At 39.9% G+C, this 17,645-nt stretch overlaps 1 protein-coding gene and 1 pseudogene across 2 annotated transcripts in view; one reads left to right on the forward strand and one right to left on the reverse strand.

Moving 5' to 3' along the window:
• The window catches only part of VCL (vinculin), a 110,788-nt gene that overhangs the window by 6,572 nt on the left and 86,571 nt on the right, over positions 1-17,645 (forward strand). The window lies entirely within an intron of this gene.
• LOC139022147 (small nuclear ribonucleoprotein G pseudogene) lies at positions 1,038-2,823 on the reverse strand (annotated as a pseudogene).

Genomic DNA, 17,645 nt, shown 5'->3' on the forward strand with positions numbered 1-17,645 from the left:
TATATAGACAAAACTAGAAGAAAACATAAATGTAAGGTTTTTTAAAGCCGTCAGTGCTATGTAGCATAAATACTTCAGAGTGAGCTTTAAGGAGTAAAGTTCAAATCTGTAATAAGACTCTGAAACACCCAGAGAAGAATTTGATATATTGGTGAAAGGACCTCCTATTGGAGGCTTTAATTTTCCTTGTACTCTAAACCTTCTAGAATTCTTGCAATATTTTCAGGGTGTCCTGAAAAATGTTTACACATTTTAACAGCTAATAACTCGCCTAATTTTCACTCCTTTTCAGGCTTAACTGATTTGAAATAATGGATGAAGCCAGAGTAAGCTTTGAACAAAGAAAATTTATTCTAAAGTGCCATCAGATGTTTAAAATATTTTTTTATGGGGAGACATAAAAGATAAAGTTTACGGCACACAACTGGTAACAGTCAATGAATCGAGGGCGCACAAACACCGAATGAAATGATTATTGGTGTTTGTGATTCCATTGCTTCGAGTTATCAGCAGTGCCTAGACCAGAATGGTCATCAATTTGAAAACAGGAATTGACAAAAAAATTATTTATTTCTGTAGATTCTTTTAAATTTTGAAAACGAACTGTATGTTAATAAACACTGACTTTACAATCCTTCAAAGTGTGTATACATTTTTTTTGGGACACCCTGTATGTGCTTGGGTATATTGGGCCACATAGAAATGATAATATAAGTTTGAATTTAGGTGGCTGCTTCTCTGTTTTATCAGTCATTTTAGTACTTGTTCAGTTTCATTAGGGATGGTTTTGGAGAGTGAGGCTGTCTTACCTGTTTCTTCTTAACAATTTACCAAAAGGTTTATTAGGGAAGGAAGTTGAGATTAATATGGAAGTAGAGAATTTTTGTTCATTTATATTTTTATCATTATAGTGTTTTATCTTTCATGTAATACTATAATGATACTAAAAATAACATAGTATTTTATTTTTGACTATTATAAAAGTTTACTTAACAAAAAGCTCCCTATGAAAATGTATCTGACCTGATTTTTATATTTTAGTAAAACAGGTGATGTGGAGAGGGGACATGTGGAAGCTGTTGGCTTTTCTGGTGAACACAGCCATTCTTCATAACTCTTTCCAAAGCTTCTAACATGATGATACTGTTTTCTCATATTACCACCCTTCCAATATTGTTCTGTTGGCCACTAGATATGATTCATTAAGGGATCATATCTCTGCAATATTTCTTGGGCATGTCTGCCACCATTTAATTTCAATGATAACTTCTTGACCAAAAATATTTTTAACTTGAGAGAGTGAGCTTTGCTTATGGTGTCTATTTAGCAAGCTCAAAGATTCCTCTAAACGTACAGTATTTTATTGACTAGTGTATTGTTAGTAATCACTTTTTGTCATGCTAAGCCTTCATATTGTCCTCCAAAAAGAATAATATTTGTTACTAAATTATTACATTTACATTGTTGAAATTAGAGAATCTATTTTTAGTCACAGTCTCAGTGTTTCTCAGTATTTTTCAGTGTGTTTGAACTTGATTTGTCTTTTACTCTCTTTGTCTTTTCTCTCCAAACCAATCTATGTTTCCTTGGATATAAATCCAAGCTTAACTATATACAGATGCACTAGCTTTTATTCTTGTTCACCATTAAATCCCTCCCGGCCCTTCCAAAATGGTGGTGAAGTAATGGTGACACTCTCCCAGGACCAAACTGGAAATACAACTAAAATACAGAAAAGCCACTGTGAAAAATCAGTTGAAGAATACCTGGAGAGAACCCTGATAACCAAGAATGGACAGTGGAGACGCATAGAGACTGGTGGGAAGTGGGGAGATGCAAAAGGGGTGGCTGGGCTCAGACAGCAGCTGAAAGTCCAGAGGGATATCTCAGCTGTGGGGGGTTCCCAAGTGAGAACTCTGGGGTCTAAATCTCAAGCGGGGCTCCCCAGCCCAGAGCACCAGAACTGAGAAAGGTGCCCTCATAACATCTGGCTGTGAAAAGCATCAGGGTTGCTATCTGCCAGTGAGAGACGGCTGGACATATAGGAACCCTATTAAAGGGCCAATGCACAAAAGTTTGTGTGCAGCCACTTACCTTGGGCTCTGGCAGAGGGAAGGCAGAGTGAACTGGAGCTGTGTGAGGAGAGTCCCAGGTTGGGGGCTCTGTGGTAGGAGCTCAAAGGACAGTCACCCCAGTTTCCTGTGCTGAGTCATTCCCTCATGTTGTGGAGGACATCTTTCTCCTATGGACCTTTGCTATCCAGGCGGTTTTGGCCTGGGGGAAAGGCAGTTGCTACACCCTGTTGGAAGACCTCTTGCCTCACTCTGTAGTCAATAGCCTGAGGCTACCCAACCAGCATGGCTCAATGGTTGAGCATCGACCTATGAACCAGGAGGTCAGGGTTCAATTCCCAGTCAGGGCACATGCCCAGGTTGCAGGCTTGATCCCCAGTATGGTGTGTGCAGGAGGCAGCTGATCAGTGATTCTCTCTCATCATTGATGTTTCTATCTCTCTCTCCCTCTCCCTTCTTCTCTGAAATCAGTAAAAAAAAATTTTAAAAAAGAGAAAGAATAGCCTGAGGCCAATAAAGGCTGATAACTATCAGACTGCAGAGAGAGGGTCTCTGGAGGCTTTGAGTCTTTGCCTGACCTAATCCCGGGCCCAGGGCTAGGAAAAGACAACCCTGGCCCACATCTTATACTTTCCAAAGGCATCCAGTCCCAGGAGAGGGAACCACAAGCTGTGGATTGCTGATAGCCCCAAATAGGGTACACAGGGCCAGGCAGAAACAGCATCTGATTGTCCTGCAGCAGCTTTACCATGTTAATAGCCTGTCCTGGCTCAGGCTTCAGACTTTGCTAAAATCTCTCAAACAAGCAGCAGCTGACATCAGTAGCCCAAACTATCAATAAAAGGCCCCAAAATTTATAGCACTACAGGCCTACCTCAAAAACAAGGAAAGAAAAAGAAAAATAAGAAAAATCAACAATAAACTATTTAACCCTACAACTTAAAGAACTAGAAAGAGAACAAGAAAAGCCCAGAGTAAGTAGAAGGAAGGAACTAAAGATTAGAGCATAAATAAATGACATAGAGACTAAAAAAACCCCAACAAAAACAAAATATCAATGAAACCAATAGCTGGTTCTTTGAAATGATAAACAAGATTGATGAACCATTAGCCAGACTCATCAAGAAACAAAAAGGGAGGACCCAAATAAAATTAAATCAGAAACGAAAGTGGAGAAGTAACAACTGATACCACAGACATTCAAGGGCTTGTAAGAAAATACTATGAATATATGCCAACAATGTGGATGAAATGAACTAACTCCTAGAAAAATACAGTTCTCCCAAAACTGAATCAGGAAGAAACAGAAAGCCTGAGTAGGCCAATAAAAACTGATGCAATAGAAGCAGTAATCAAAAAACTCCCAGCAAACAAAAGCCCTGGTCTGGATAACTTCACAGGGGAGTTTTACCAAACATTCAAAGAAGAACTAACACCTGTCCTCCTCAAACTATTCCAAAAAAATCCAAGAGGAACACTTCTAAGCTCTTTTTATGTGGCCAGCATTATCCTGATTTCAAAACCAGATAAAGACACTACAGTGCAAGAGAATTACAGGCCAATATCCCTGATGAACATAGATGCTAAAATCCTCAACAAAATATTAGCAAGTCAGATCCAGTAATATATTAAAAAGATCATACACCATGACCAAGTGGGATTTATTCCAGGGATGCAACATTGTTACAATATTCTTAAATCAATAAATGTGATACACCACATAAAGAAATTGAAAGACAGAAACTACATGATCATATCAATAGGTGCAGAAAAAACATTCGACAAAATCCAACACTCATTTTAAAAAAAATATATTGATTTCAGAGCAGAAGAAAGAGGGAGAGAGAGATAGAAACATCAATGATGAGAGAGAATCATTAATTGGCTGCCTCCTGCACACCCCAGACTGGGGATCGAGCCAGCAACCCCAGAATGTGCCCTTAACCGGGATCGAACCTGGGACCCTTTAGTCCGCAGTCCGACGCTCTATCCACTGAGCCAAACCAGCTAGGGCCCAACACTCATTTTTTATAAAAACTCTCAGCAAAGTGGGAATAGAGGGATCATACTTCAACATGATAAAGGCCATATATGACAAACCTACAATGAACATCATACTCAATGGGCAAACACTAAAACCATTTCCCCTAATAATAGGAGCAAGACAGGGATGTCTGCTTTCACCACTCTGGAAATACAATTAATACAGGGGACAGGAAAACCACTTGAAAATCAACTGAAGACTACCTGGAGAGAATCAGATAACCAAGAACAGAAACTGGAGACTGCATAGAGTCTGGTAGGAAGTGTGGAGATGCAAAAGAGGTGGCTGAGCTCACACAGACAGCAGCTGAAGGTCCAGAGTACTAGAAGTCCTAGCCACAGCGATCAGACAAGAAGAAGAAATAAAAGGCATCCAAATTGGAAAGGAGGAAGTAAAACTCTCATTATTCACAGATGACATGATACTGTATATAGAAAACCCTAAAGACTCCACCAAAAAACCACCTGATTTAATAAATGAATTTGGCAATGTAGCAGAATACAAAATTAACACCCAGAAATCGATGGCATTTTTATATACCAAAAATGACTTCTCAGAACAAGAAACTAAACAAACAATCCCATTTACTATTGCAATAAAAAATTAAGATAATTAGGAATAAACTTAACCAAGGAGATAAAAGACTTATACTTGGAAAACTACTGGACGTTGAAAAAAGAGATAGAGGAAGATATAAACAAGTAGAAGAATATACCGTGTTCATGGATTGGTAGAATTAACAGTATGTCCATACTACCCAAAGCAATTTACAGATTCAATGCAATCCCTATTAAAATACCAATAGCATATTTCATATACCTAGAAAAAATACTTCAAAAATTTATATGGAACCTAAAAGACCATGAATAGCTGCAGCAGTCTTGAGAAAGAAGAGCAAAGTTGGAGGGATCATATTACCAAATATACTACAAAGCCACTGTAATCAGAACAGCCTGGTACTGGCACAAGAATATAGATAAATGGAACAGAACAGAGACCCCAGAAATTGACCCAAACTGTAACGCTCAACTGATATTTGACAAAGGAGGCAAGAACATACAACGGAGTCAAGACAGTCTCTTCAATAAATGGTGTTGGGAAAATTGGACAGATACATGCAAAAAAATGAAACTAGACCACCAACTTATATCACATATAAGCATAAACTCAAAATGGATAAAAGACTTAACTGTAAGTGGTGAAACCATAAAAATCGTAGAAGAAACCATAGCAGCAAAATCTCAGACATCTTTCTTAGCAATATGTTAGGGATACATCTGCTAAGGCAAAGGAAACTAAGGGGAAAATAAACAAATGGGATTACATTAAACTAAAAAGCTTCTGCACAGCAAAATAAACCATCAACAAAACAAAAAGGGAGCCTACTGTATGGGAGAACATATTTGGCAATGATACATTTGATAAAGGTTTAATATCCAAAATATATAAGAAACTCATACAACTTAACAAAAGGAAGACAAACAATTCAATTAAAAAAATGGGCAAAGGACCTAAATAGACAATTCTCCAAAGCAGGCATACAGATGGCCAAGAGACATATGAAGTAATGCTCAAAGTCACTGATCATCAGAGAGATCTAAATTAAAAGGACAATGAGGTATCACCTCACACCTGTCAGAATGGCTACCATCAACAAATCAACAAATGACAAGTGCTGACGAGGATGTGGAGAAAAGGGAATTCTAATACACTGCTGGTGGGAATGCAGACTGGTGCAGCCACTGTGGAAAACAGTATGGAATTTCCTCAAAAAATTAAAAATGGAACTGCCATTTGACCCAGTGATCCCACTTCTAGGAATATATCCTAAGAAAACTGAAACACCAACCAGAAAAAAATGTATGCACCCCTATGTTCATAGCAGCACAATTTACAATAGCTAAGATCTGAAAACAGCCCAAGTGCCCATCTGTAGGTGAGTGGATAAAAAAGCGGTGGTACATTTACACATGGAATACTATGCAGCAGTAAAAAAGAAGGGTCTCTTACCCTTTGACACAGCATGGAGGGACCTGGAGAGCATTATACTATGTTAAGTAAGCCAGTCAGAGAAAGACAAGTATCACATGATCTCACTCAGATGTGGAATCTAATGAACAAAATAAACTGATGAACAAAATAGATTCAGAGACATAGAAGCATAGAACAGACTGTGGAATCTCAGAGGGAAGGTAGGGGAGGGTGGGGGAGTGGGAAGAGATCAACCAAAGAACTTGTATGCATATATGCATAGCCCATGGACACAGATATTAGGGTGGTGAAGGCCTGGGGCAGAGGTTGGGGCCGGGCAGGAAAGGGTCAATGGGGGGAAGAAAGGGGACATATGTAATACTTTCAACAATAAAGATTGAATAAAAAAAACAACAACCCCAAACTTCCAAACTCTTTAATTCATGTTCCTGCTCAAGAATTGCAAAGAAGCCCTAGCCAGTTTGGCTCAGTGGATAAAGTGTCTGCCTGAGGAACGAAGAGTCCTGGGTTCAATTCTGGTCAAGGGCACATGCCCAGGTTGCAGGCTCGATCCCCAGTAGGGGGTGTGCAGGAGGCAGCCAATCAATGATTCTCGCTCATCATTGATGTTTCTATCTTTCTTCCCTTCCTCTCTGAAATAAAAAGATATATGTATTTAAAAAAAAAGAATTGCAAAGAAAAGTGAGAAAACTCAATCTGTTACAATACCCCAAGACTTTCTCTGTCATGTGCTGTTTAGGGAGCCATGGTCTACTTAGCTAATTGCTGTTTTAGTAAGTGTGGAATAACACAAGCTCAAAATGGGTTAGGTCCTGAAAGAACTTCTAATCTCAACATACTTATTAAAGATATTGGTTCTTTAAGTTGATTAAATCTATTTAACAATGTGCATTATGTGCAGACAAAGGAATAGAGTATGATAAAGTAATAGATAAAAGAAACTCGTATAATTACACATAGGAGTTGGGCATTAATTGCCTTCTTTCCAATTCCTTAGTAAGAGCTTTATAGATTCTGTGTTTTTGTATGCTGGATCAACAGTTTGGGAATGATTGACTTGATTGTGGTTTTTCTTTCCCCTCACTCCCTACTCCCCTATGGTGTCTCCCTAAGACTTGGTTTCTGGAAGGCAAGGACTGGGTTATATTCTTGATGTTTCTGGTACTGTGCTCATGGAATTCCTTCCACAGGTGTGTTGTGTTTTGCTACTTACCTAACCAGCTAGTCATTGTAGGCCAGTGGTCCTCAACCTTGGCTGCACATTAGAATCACCTGGGAATCTTTTTAAAATTCTGATTTCTGGGCCTCATCCTCCGGAAATTCTGTTTCTTTATTATGGGGTGGGGCCACAACATTAGTAACAAAGAAACAGAATTTCCGGAGGATGAGGCCCAGAAATCAGGATTTTGTAAAGATTCCCAGGTGATTCTAATGTGCAACCAAGGTTGAGAACCACTGTTCTAGGCTATTTCATGACAATGAGGCCAGCTCACTAATCTTGCCTCCATTGGAAAGTATGGTGATCATTTTTTTCTGCCCTCAATGTTACTATATACAAATGTCTAAGTAATCACAAAGAGAAACAAAGATTCGTAAATATGTTGGTTACATACTTGAACTTTTAGATTTCAAAAAATTCTTTGCTACTTCTGTCAGAAGTCAGTTTATTGGATAGATATGACTGTGGGAAATGTGTGTGTGTGTGTGTGTGTGTGTGTGTGTGTGTGTGTAGAGGAAGACGGGCGGTGAATCTTAGAACTAAAAATGTTTTACAGATATTGTAAGATGCAGAAAATAGAGTCTTTGACCCTTAGAGAATTTCCCACTGATAAGATTTCCAGTTGAATTAGTTTTAAGGGAAAAGTGGCTGAATTTCATTGCAACTGGCCACAATCCAAGTCAAAGTCATTCCTTCTCTAGAAATAAGCTTAACTTATTCCCACAGTAAGCTTTCTGTGAAGAAAGAGCAATGGCACATTTGTCCTTAGAGTTGAGGAGTGAGGGACCTCTATTTAGCTTGCCTATATTTCCAACCTTCTCTCTGTCCTCATCCCTGCAGAATTGGCTCATCTTTTATTTGTAAAGTGGATAACATGTTTTTATTCATACCATTGAAGTAGATAAGGATATATGAGTGGGTTAATAAATCTTAAATAGAAAAATATCTGGGCAAGTCGCATGTAAATTCTCACCCTACATCTTTTCTCCTCAAATAGTAACATTAGATATTAAACTCTAGCTATGCACATATCTAGGTTGATAGTAAGGTATATAAAATATTGTCTCTGGCCTCAATTGTTAAAATACAGATGAAATTTATAATCTTACAATGATTTATGTTATTGATATCCTCTCCACCAATGAAATTATTGCAGAATTTAAATTATTCATTTTATTTTCTTTTTAAAGATTTTGTATTGATTTTTTTGTTTTTTGAGAGAGAGGAAAGGAGAAGGGAGAAAGAGAGAGAAATGTGTGCGAGAGCAAAACCTTGATCGGCTGCTTTCTGCATGACCCCTACTGGGGATTGAGCCCAAAATCTGGGCATGTGCCCTGATCAGGCAGGAATCAAACCAGCAACCTTTTGGTGCATGGGATGACACCCAGCCCTCTGAGCCACACTAGCTAGGGCTAAATTATTCGTTTTATTTTATTTTATTTACTTGTTTATTTTAACTTTTTTAAAAAAATTGATTTCAGAGAGGAGGGAAGAGAAAAAGAGAGATGGAGACATCAATGATGAGAGAGAATCATTGATCTGCTGTCTCCTGCATGCCCCCTTACTGGGGAGTAAGCCTGCAACCCAGGCATGTACCCTGACCAGGAATTGAACTCTGACCTCCTGGTTCATAGGTCGATGCTCAACCACTAAGCCACACCAGTTGGGCTAAATTATTCATTTTAAAGGGTTGTGTACGAGTACTGTAAATACAGTTTTTATTCCTTGGAGCCATGGAGAAAACGTGAGTGGGTCAGCAGCAGAATGAGCAGGTGGTGGGCCCCATAGTTAGGAAAAGACCTCTGAGGGTTGGCCTCAGCTGCCCTCTTCTTGTGGTACTCCAGGCACACGGAGGGGCGGGGGTGACGGTAGGGGGAGAGGGGAGGGCGTTTCATTTCTTCCAAAGCACAGAGCTTCTTGTGGGTCTTCACATATGCTATTCCCTCTGCATGAACTACTCTTCTGTACTTATTTACTTGGATAATTTCTACTAACACTCTACTTCCATATTAAATGTCAATTTTCTAGGGACACCTCCCTGACTCTACCTCCAAAACTAAGAGAGGTCGCTCTAGCATGTGTTTTCTATAAATGCTTTAATTGTGCCTATCACAGTTGTTAGTAATTACTTGCATGATTGTTACTTGACATCTTTCTTCCCACCAGAGCCCCAGGGACATATATTGGCTCTGCTGTGTTTGCCCCTGAATTTTAAGCACCCATCAAATGCTTGGCACATAGCAGAGTCTTGAGGAATATTTGTTGAATGAACAAATGGGAAGACCATTTGCTGCTTATTTTGTGCTTATTTGGAAAATATCTATCATGCTGTGGATGAATTTTGATGAAATCTAATTGCCCATTAAGAAAGTAGCTATAAATCGCCAAAACCGGTTTGGCTCAGTGGATGGAGCGTCAGCCTGCGGACTGAAGGGTCGCAGGTTCGATTCCGGTCAAGGGCATGTACCTTGGTTGCGGGCACATCCCCAGTGGGAGATGTGCAGGAGGCAGCTGATCGATGTTTCTTGCTCATCGATGTTTCTAACTCTCTATCTCTCTCTCTTCCTCTCTGTAAAAAATCAATAAAATATATTAAAAAAAAAAAAGAAAGAAAGTAGCTATAAATCATTGCTTACCACAGGGCGTTGCCCATTAGGAAAGTAGCTATAAATCATTGCTTACCACAGGGCGTTGCCTGCAGTAGGACTATTCAATTCATGTTTGCTGAATGAATAAATTCTAGGTAGAGTCCTAAGGTACAGATTGGAATAATCCTCCTCAACACAGGATTATGCATAGTATGTAAGTATAAATAAAAATAGAATGTGGATTTGGAATTCTCTATTTTGATCCTTTGCAAATAAATGGAATAGTCAATTTTGGCAATATGCATCTAGTGTGAGTTATCAAATAACAAAGTCTGACTTTAGATATAGATATAAGGTAGATTAGCCTACAAACATGACAAGAGTTTTGGGAAGCAGTAGAATGTAATGGTAAAGAATAAAGACTGTAGAGCTAAACTCCTTGGGTTCAAATCCCACCGTTGATCGACATCTGCAAGTTATGTAACATTGAAGAAATCATTCAATCTCTATTTCTCACGGTCCTCCTCTGTAACACAAAGTGAGTCATAGTACCTGACTCATAGTTTATTATTGTGAGGATTAATGAGTTCATGAAAATGTTTAGAACTATGCCTGACACGTAGTTAAGAGCTCAATCAGTGTTAGACATAATAATATATTTTCCCATGATTTAAAGCCATATTTTAAATGTTAGTCTAATGAAAAGGCAGTGTTGATTTTTAAAAAATGTCTAAGCATAACTTCTAACTTTTATTCAACAAGGCAAAGTGCCAGTGAAAGCTTTCAGTAGGATTCCATATGTTGTGGAATATACAGTTTTACCAACTGCAGGGAAAATATCACTCACAGTTTGGGTGCCTGAGCCTTTGATTGCCAGTTTCCCATGATCAAAATAAGACATTTAATTCTTTATTGGTAACTCCTTTGTTTGGCGTAAAATTGTATCTCCCCCCCCCCCCCCAATTTAAAAGTAAGAATTGGGGACTTAGGATTTGAGATTTTACCCTAAGCATTCATTGTTCTATTTTCTAAAAATGAAAAAACATCCACAAACAAACAAAACAATAACAAAAAACGGAAGGGGTAGTCACACCACTCACCAATAATAAGAAGATGAAGTCAGCCTTTCAGATAGAGTTGAGAAGTATGATGCATTTGTGAAATAAAACTCATCTTATTCTGGAACAGCCAAATTAATTGAACACATATTTAATGACTACATACTATGCCAGATCCTGGATGAGCTTGGTATCTCTTGCCTGAAGGAGAGCTAGAATCCCTTTCATGTGTGCTATTGACATAGGAGTAATAGAGTTGAACATGATGGTCAGGTGACTGTACCTACTAGTTTGGAAGGTATATCTATTATTGCTAGCCTTTTAGTGGTTTTCTGGAAATTTTTAACATACATATTGATCTTCAAAGTCTTCAATAAATTAGCATCTTTATTGTCTTCCCCGTAATACAAAGATTATAAAATATTTCTAATTCATTGTCCCATTATATATGTTTGTTTAAGATTTCACTTTTGTCTTGATTCTTTCTTCTTTGAAATGTAAGAGAAATGACCTTCCTTCTTGGTACATTTCCTTTCTTCCTGGAGTCCATTTTTCACTAGTGTCTTTAGTGGGTCTTTGAGGGGTACCCACTAAGTTTTATTTGTCTAAAAATATCTTCATTTTCCCCCTTTTTTGGTAATTTCATTGGATATATAAATATAGGTTGATGGTAATTATTTTTCCAGCACTTTGAAGATATTGTTTCAGTATTTCTGTATTTAAATCAGCCATCAGTCATATTGTTGTTTTCCTGTAGATTATGATTTTTCTCCCTGGGGTTTTTAAAGACGTTATTTATCTATCTTGGGATTTTTTTGGGCTCCCTGATTTTGAGAGTTGACTTTTTTTTTTCAATCCTAGAAAATTCTTAGCCATTATCTCTTTGAATTTTTGACTCATCCCTCATTTTTTTCACTCCCTTTGGAACTCTACTTAGAAAAATCTTGGACTTTCTCATTCTCTCTCTCATGTCTCTTAACAATTTATATTTTCCATTTGGTAATTTCTTCAGCTCTTCCAGTTTGCTTAAGTATTTTAATTATGCAAACAAACTCACTTTGACATGCAGGGCAGAAGACCTAGAATCCTTATCAAATCTAAAAGATGTCAGCAATGCTGCTCTTGAAGTTGTATGTTAAACAAGTCATACCCATACCTTTTTGACTTCATGTGGAAAGAAAGAAAAATTGAATGCAGTGGCTAGTAGTATGGATCTTCCGATAGAGATCTTGGAAGAAAACAGAAAAAAAATAGCAAGTTGAAGCAGGAGTTCGAAGGAAGGTCAATAAGGAAGGGCTATACTTGTCCTTGAACTCAGGTATGTCAGTGTTTTTTAATCATTCCAATATGTATTCCAAGCTGGAATGAACAAATATCTGTGCTGTTAAGATGTTATGCAAAAACAGTAGGGGGCTGTGTTTAGAATGATCCCATTTTATGTAGTCCTATATGTGAAAGAGCATAAACTAAAATGTGGTGGGATTTCATGTTAAGTTTTTTTTTTTTTTCTTGCCACAATTCACTTTTCCTCCCTGCCAATAAACATGTACTACTTTTTAATTTTTTTTTAATATAATCTTATTGATTTAAGAGAGGAAGGGAGAGGCATAGAGAGAGAGAGAGAGAGAGACAGAAACATCAATGATGAGAGTGGCTTGCTGCATCCCCCTTCTGGGGATTGAGCCTGTAACCCCCGCATGTGCCCTTACTGGGAATCCAACTGTGACCTCCTGGTTCATAGGTAAATGCTCATCCACTGAGCCACATCAGCCGGCCAACATGTACTACTTGTGAAGTAGAAAAGATAAGTCCGGTATTTCTCCACATCCCTTTGTTGATACTATTTGCACTATTCTCATAGCCTGGAATTACCCGTCCTCTCTTGTTAAAATGGGCCCAGTGTTTATGTCATCTTCTCAATGAAGTGCTTTCCAGGCTGCTCAGGTGCAATTCATCTTTCCCTGTGCTGCGTTTCCATGAGGCTTGACTGTATTTCTTATGAGATATTATCATGACTTAGAGCTACCTGTGTTCATGTCTCTTTGTACCCCTCCTCCTCTGACTCCAGCCAGCTTCCAAATTTGAGTTCTGGAAGGCATGCTGTGCTCCCATAGAGTAGGGTTTCTTGCATTTGATAGAGACAGCAATGTTGAACTGCAGCACTGCAGTTTTTCTCTTTGTTAGAGTAAGAAAAGATAGATATAAATTCTGAGTCACAGTCAGCAGAGTTATTTTAAAATTCTGAGGGCAATGATATATCTATATATACCAATGAATACTCTTTCATAATTTGAAAAGGCTGCTGAAAATTCTCTGGGGTAAAAGGAGCCATAAATAAGTAAACATCATTTCTAAAACTGCCCTTTCTATTGCATTTCTAAAACCAAAACAATGAATGCTACATATACCAGAAAACTCTTCTTTTTGAACTGGAAGCTCCAATCTGGGCTGTTTGTTCTAAAGTTTCCATAAAAAGGCAAATTCCTCAATTAGTCTACTGCAGTCATGTACTGTACTGATGGCACTGAGAAATGGGGATGTAAAATCACCTGTCCCCCCTTCTTGTCTGGAAATAGACTTTTTAAAAATTATGTTTGCCAGATAAATAAACCTTTTGTCTTTTGTAAGTAGTGTTCTATTGATCTTTCCTTCCATGTATTCTTTCTTCTCCTTCCTTAAAGCTACTAGATTAGATTAGGCTTTAATATTATCCCTCATTGGTAGTTAACTACTAATCTCTCACTCCCATTCATTGCTGCCAAGTAAAATCTTCTAAGTACAGCTCTGATCTCAACACTTTCTTGCTCAGAAACCTGTACCGTCTCCCATTGTCTTCTGAATTAATCTAAATTCCATATATTGAATATATTTTACATGTAATATTGTGTAAATTTAAGGTATGTTACTTTGATACATTTACGTGTTGTAATATGATTGCCATTGTCGTGATACTTATCATACATAATTATAGTATGATATTGTTGTCTATCTTTTTTTTTTAATATATTTCTTTATTGATTCAGAGGAAGGGGGAAGGAGAGAGAGATAGAAACATCAACGATGAGAGAGAATCATTGATCGGCTGCCTCCTGCACACCCCCTACTGGGGATGGAGCCTGCAACCCAGGCATATGCCCTTGGCCAGAATCGAACCTGGGACCCCTCAGTCCACAGGCTGACGCTCTATCCACTTAGCCAAGCTAGCTAGGGCTATTGTTGTCTATCTTATTCTAGCTCTTGAGGGCTATCAAATTCTATCCTCTTTCTGTTCTTATTTCTCCATGGAGTGGAGACATCAGCAGACTATACCTTATAAGTTAAATTTTGTACTGCCTAGGAGCTAAGAATAGTGTTTCCATTTTTAAATGTTTGGAAAAAATCAAAGGAATAATATTTTGTGACACATGAAATGATATAAAATTAAAGTTTCAATATGCATAAATAAAGCTTTATTGGTACACAGCCATGCCCTTTCATTTACATATTTTCTATGACTGCTTTTGCACTACAATGGGTTGAAAAGTTGTGACAGCTCATATGGACCACAAAGCCTAAAATATCTACTGTTTTCCCCTATCAGTTAATCTCTCTGTGCCACTGTTCTTCATCTGTAAAATGAGATAGTAATGGTACTTACCTCCTAGGATTGTTACAAGGATTTGTCCCTGACTTATAGCATGTGCTCAAAACAAACAAATGAACAAACAAACAAACAGAAGACCAAACCACATTTCTTAAAGGAGGAAGTGGAGGTCACAAATCACTCAATGCACTGCAATGCAGAGGGAAAGAAAAAGGAACTGTTACTTAGCAATCTTCCTGGCTTAGTTTTAGGTGATTTATATATGTATTACATCCTTTAGTTCTGGGAGAGATTTTACTTTTCCCATTTTACTGATAAGGAAGCTGAGACTCAAAGAGATTAAGTTATTTGCCCAAGGACACAGAGTTTGTAATAGCAGAGCAAGGTGAGATACATTTCAGAGCCCCACATCTTGTCCCAATACTCCATGTTACCTTCCAGAACAGGATTCAGGTCCCAGTTATCCTAAGATAAAAATGGGTTGCTTTTTAAAATTCATTTACAAATTGGTTTAGAATTATTTTTTCTATAGGGACAATGTTACAAATGGTGGTTACACATGCAGGCAAAGCTACATTGTAATTGAAATTCAGCGCATTTGTGAATTAAGACTGTTAAGAGAAAGTGTGTTTGCAATTCTAGCTATTAAAGCAGAGAAACAGGAACAAAAAGAGTACATTTTAAATTCTGTGGCATGATAATGCTTTGAGAAAAGCAGACTTGGTTAGAGGACAGTGAGGAAGAAGATGGAGACTGTTTTGATGCTGGTGGAGCCTTTGGGATACTTTGAGGGACTAAACATTTAAGGTACTTGATAACACTTTGATGGTGTGTCAAGCACATTCACATGCATTATTTCTTTATATCATGTATGAGATAGATAGGGCAGGTGGTAAAGTTGACCTAATTTTCCTTTGCAATATTTAGCTCCTTTCCCCCCCCCCCCCCCATGTTTTTATTTATGACTAGAGGCCCGGTGCACAAAAATTTGTGCACTCGGGGGGTCCCTCAGCCCAGCCGGTGCCCTCTCGCAGCTTGGGACCCCTTGGGGGATGTCCACCTGCTGGCTTAGGCCCACTCCCCAGAGGGATCGGGACTAAGCTGGCAGTCAGACATCCCTCTGGCAGCCCAGAAGCCCTCAGAGGATGTCCACAGCCAGCGGGTACCAGGCCTAAGCTGCAGTCAGACATCCTTAGCGCTGCTGAGGAGGCGGGAGAGGCTCCCGCCATCACTGCTGTGCTGGCAGCTGTCTGCCTGGCCCTGTGGGAGCGCACTGACCACCAAGGGGCAGCTCCTGCATTGAGCGTCTGCCCCCTGGTGGTCAGTGTGTGCCATAGTGACCAGTCATTCCTAGTCGTTCTGCTGTTAGGGTCAATTTGCATATTACCCTTTTATTATATGCCTGGTGCATGGGTGGGGGTTGGCTGGTTTGCCCTGAAGAGTGTCCCAGATCAGGTTGGGGATCCCACTGGGGTGCCTGGCCAGCCTGGGTGAAGGGCTGAGGGTCGTTTTCAGGTTTGCCACACCCCCTTCAGGGAGGAGGGTCCTGCTGGGGTGCCTGGTCAGCCTGAGTGAGTGGCTGATGGCTGTTTGCAGGCTGGCACAACCCCTTCAGGGTGGGGGTCCCTGCTGGGGTGTCTGGACAGCCTGGGTGAGGGACTGAGGGCTGTTTGCAGGCTGGCCACACCCCCTTCAGGGTGGGGGTCCTGCTGGGGTGCCTGGCCAATATGGGTAAGGGGCTGATGGCTGTTTGCAGGCTGCCAAGCCCCCCAGCGGGGACCCTCACCCCATGAGGGTGTGGCCAGCCTGGGTGAGGGGCTGATGGCTGTTTGCAGGCTGACCACAGCCCCTTCAGGGTGGGGGTCCCCACTAGGGTGCCTGGCCAGCCTGGGTGAGGGGCTTATGGCTGTTTGCAGGCTGGCCATGGCCCCCAGCCACCCAAGCTCCCAGTGGAGGCTGGCTGGAAGCAGCTATCTGGGATTTATTTATCTCCTATAATTGAAACTTTATTGCTTTTAGCGGAGGCCACAGCTGGCCAGGGCAGGCGGATAGCTTGGCTTCCTCCATCGCCGGGGCAACCAAGCCTCCTGCTTGCTCCAGCTCTGTGGCTGCCGGCTGCCATCTTGGTTGGGTTAATTTGTATATAGTTGCTCTGTTTGGCTGGTGGGCGTGGCTTGGGCATAACAAAAGTACGGTCAATTTGCATGTTTCTCTTTTATTAGATTAGATTTTTTTCAAAAGCCTGTGGAAGCCCAGCTATTCACCTTAATAGAGTTACAAAGGATTCGTGCATAGCTGTACAAAGAAAGAATGACAATGAAAGAATGAAGGTCTTTCTGAGTTAATTGTGTAAGAATAGAAAGAATAAGAATGGTCTGGCTGGCGTGGCTCAGTGGTTGAGTGTCGACCTATGAACCAGGAGGTCATGGTTTGATTCCTGGTCAGGGCACATGCCTGGGTTGCAGGCTTGATCCTCAGCTGGGGGCATGCAGGAGGCAGCCAATCAATGATTCTCTCTCTCCCTCTCCCTTCCTCTCTGAAATCAATAAAAATATACTAAAAGTAAAAAAAGAAAGAATAAGAATGGAGTATTTAAAGAGTATATATGGGCAGGTATGAAAATGGTAGAATTAAATGTTAATTTATTTTATTATCTGTATCATTTTACTTATTTCAGTTGGCACTTATTTTCTGAGCATTTCTTATGCGCTAGTCACTGTGTGTCCTGGTTGTGAGGGAAAAAAATAGTTCAGACCCTACACCTAAGGAATTTATTCTCTACCTGAAGCATCTACTAAAGATTACATTCAGGCCGCTCTCTCTGGAGCACGCCCATGCCGTTCTTCCTCTTTTCTTGGGTGTGAACTTTCTTTTTCCTAAACTCTAAGGGTCCCCACAAGACTTGCAATCAGGGAAGCAGCAGGCAGTGGCAGCTCGTCCTGTGCTAACCCCCTGGACCTGTCTCCAAGGCCCCCTATTCTTTGACTTTTCAGTGAGCCCACAGCAGCCCCACCTTGGCTCACTTCCGTCACTGTGACTTCTCAGTGAGTCAACACAGCCCCATGTGGCTCACCTCTTTCCTATAAAGT

Source organism: Myotis yumanensis, unplaced genomic scaffold, assembly GCF_028538775.1.
Source record: "Myotis yumanensis isolate MYYU_CA2020_CCGP unplaced genomic scaffold, mMyoYum1.0.hap1 SCAF_13, whole genome shotgun sequence".
NCBI classification, from domain to species: domain Eukaryota; kingdom Metazoa; phylum Chordata; class Mammalia; order Chiroptera; family Vespertilionidae; genus Myotis; species Myotis yumanensis.